The sequence below is a fragment of the Wasmannia auropunctata genome, unplaced genomic scaffold, assembly GCF_000956235.1.
Source record: "Wasmannia auropunctata unplaced genomic scaffold, wasmannia.A_1.0 LD335525.1, whole genome shotgun sequence".
NCBI classification, from domain to species: Eukaryota; Metazoa; Arthropoda; class Insecta; order Hymenoptera; family Formicidae; genus Wasmannia; species Wasmannia auropunctata.
The window spans coordinates 13,891-17,134 of NW_012027365.1; positions in this window are offsets into that span (position 1 = coordinate 13,891).

Below are 3,244 nucleotides of genomic sequence, written 5' to 3' on the forward strand. Positions count from 1 at the left end.
TAAAAGCATCTCGATCGGACGTCGCGAGTACGGAGATTTTGATCCCGAAACGGATCTAGCGCGAGTTTGTCGTGCATTTATAAGACGTGTTCTTGAAACCCTATACGCGATTTCGATTATCTTTTATGCGTTATAGCGCTGTGTCGGTCGTGGCAGGGCCGAGTCGTTTCCGCGGCGCATTTAGTGACGCAAACCGAATTGCATTTAAAGCGCATCCCCGACCGCTGGGATTCCCGGCGAAAGGCGAGATCGCGTGATCCGCGAAGCGCGAGCGATCGTGTGCGCGGAAATTCGAGTGTGAGTGCGTGTAAGCGTGAATGTGAGCGTTTGAATTTTTAAAATAAATATTATAAACATTTCACTGAATAAAGGCTAGTTCTTTTGCGGACCTCACAAAAGTCGCGTGCGCTCACATTCCGAACTCATAAAACGAGAATATCGTCAACTGCCGCCAACCAGAAGGAAGGACGAGGATCCGGTGCATCTGGACGGCTGATCCGAGGAAACTACCTTCCCTGTTGAGAGTTAAACAGGGTGGCGACCGCAGTAAGTCTAACATTTACCTAAGACGAGAAGGGTAAGGCTCGTTGTCGTTGTACAAACGTACTTAGGTCAGTCTCGTACTAAATAGAATATCTAAAGTAAAATTGGCACTTAGAGTCGGCATATCAAGAACCGTGCGGGCGTACGATAAGTGCGCTGACGAAAGGGGTCTTCGGGGAAACAGGTCCGATGGTCATATCGAGAGGGATTATCATATTGTCGATTTCATAGAAACGGGCACTGATTCCGGTTACAAACTAATCAGACTTCTGTCACCACTAAAATCCAAGGAGTTTGGACCCCCTGACTAAAATTACATTAAAGTTGGCGTAGTAGTGGGGATTTTTGATAATAAAGATCAAATAAAATTTACATGTTTACAAACAGCGTAATCATTTAAACATTGATTAAGAAGCAGAGATACGGGCAAAAATTTAAAATAATTCCAATGCACGTGGATGAAACATGTTCATTCTTGTTTTACCTCTCCCTTTCCGCCGAAAAAAGAAAGCGGCCATGAAAACGCAGTTTCGGACTTACTAAGTTCCAAATTTCTAAATCGGTCTCTAGGGGGAGGTTTAGCAAAAGCTACCGGCGTATTTACTTAGGAACCTAGGGTCGACCCCCAGGTAAGTAAGTGACGGTCACGTCTGAAGAAAGAGGACAATGCGCGGCACTTTATTGACGGTTTTTGAAAAAGTTTTGAGTAATTACTTGCTCGCTGAAAAGAAAATAAAAATTTTAGTTTGGAAGACAAACGGTTCTACTTATTAAGCACAAATTTTTAAAATGAATTTAGCTTCAAAGAAAATGAATTATATTTATTTTAACCGTCGACCCTCTCAGGTAAGTAAGTGACGGTCACGTCTGAAGAAAGAGGACAATGCACGGCACTTTATTGACGGTTTTTGAAAAAAAGTTTTGAGTAATTACTTGCTCGCTGAAAAGAAGATAAAAATTTTGTCTGGAAGACAAACGGCTCTACTTACTAAGCCCAGATTTCTAAAATAAGTTTAGCTTTAAAGAAAATGAATTATATTTATTTTAACCGACGCCAGTCAAATAAGTAATTGTCCAGAGGAAGACGACAATACGCTTTCACTACAGATATTCGAAAAAGATTTCGAGTATCTTAATGAATTGTACTTACAAAAATAACTCTTCGAGCTTGAAAGAAAAGGGTTTATAGCGTTAGAATAAGTCTACTTGAGTGAGAGATGAGGTCGTAAAAACAGCAAAGGAGATGACCAAGTCAAATGGTGTTGAAAAATTTGTCTCCTCCCTCACTTATGAATTTTTGCAGAGTATAAATAGCCCATAGAACGAGAACTAGAGTTAGTTCTTCGGTTGTACTTCCTTGCATCGACTTGCAGCTTTTCTGTAAGTCGTTATTAGCAATACGAGGGTGTATATGCGAGTGTTGTACGTGAACGTGTGTGAATAAGTGAAAAAATGGAGCTTCGTGAACGTCTTCGAAAATTTTTCATCGTGGCCTACAACTTGCGAAGGGAGAATGCAAACAATTATTTAGCGCATTTATCGGAAAACGATGAGGAAAATACAACGTTTTCGCTCAGTTTGCCAATGCTCAGTTTGCCAGCATTGCTCCAATACCCTATTGAGCGTAATGCATCAATTAGGGTATTGTACTAACGACGAGCGATTGCACAGCATATTGAAATTTGAGTTAATTGTGCGTTACTCTGAGGGATATGAATCAGACGCTGGGGGCCACACGGCAAGATTTAGGCGAAGCTGGGGTAAGCATTTTCATTAATTTTTTATTTAAGTGGAAAACATAAGAACTGCTTTTAAAATATGGTATTTATTTTAGAACCGCGGCCTGTACACAAGGTCTAACCGAATCGACATCCTGTAGCGGTCGTAAGACGTCCGGGTCGAGTCCGCAAACCAGGAAGAATTGCAGTACCGGCTTTAATATTGCCACAACCTCCGCGACCACAGCGAGCACCGCGTGAAATCGATCCGGAAGACGTCGTGCCTGCCCGTAAGTTGAAATGCGATTAAAATTAAAATAACGATTATATAGAAATTTCAGGAATTAAAATTATTAAACTTTTGTAGGGAGACCACGACTTGAGAACAAAGACGCGGGTGGATTTCTTTAAAACAACGCGCCACTTCCCCGCGAGAATAATAGAGTAATTCCCGTCGTCGATTTGTCGTCGTCCGGTAAGTTGGCATTTTAAAAATTGTAGTAAAAACCCAATATTACAACATTTAATATTAGTGCAATATGATAAATAATCTGATAAATTCTGTTTTATAAATGATGCAAAAGCGAGTAATCCAGTCGTCCATGTGGTTCAAGCAATGGTTCACAGGTCAGCCGACGACAAGGACGATGACGACAACGACGGTGTTAGATATCACCGTATATGGATCCAGCCTTGTACTTGACTGATAAGTTTTTTAAAAAAAAAGCTAGAGAATCATTATAGTTTAAATAAAATTTAATAAATAACAAAACGATATTAATTTTTAGCACGAGAAGACGAGATGCAAAATCACGAGTTGTGGCTGCAACCAGGACACGGTCATGATTTCGAGGAAATAGAGGCAGTATGGAAAGAAGAGAGACGCAGAAGATTGGAGGAGGAAGCCGAATTGAAGAAGCGTCTTTGGACGGAGAGGGACAGCGGGAAGAGGAAGAGCGGGCTGAAGAGAGAGAAGAATTGAC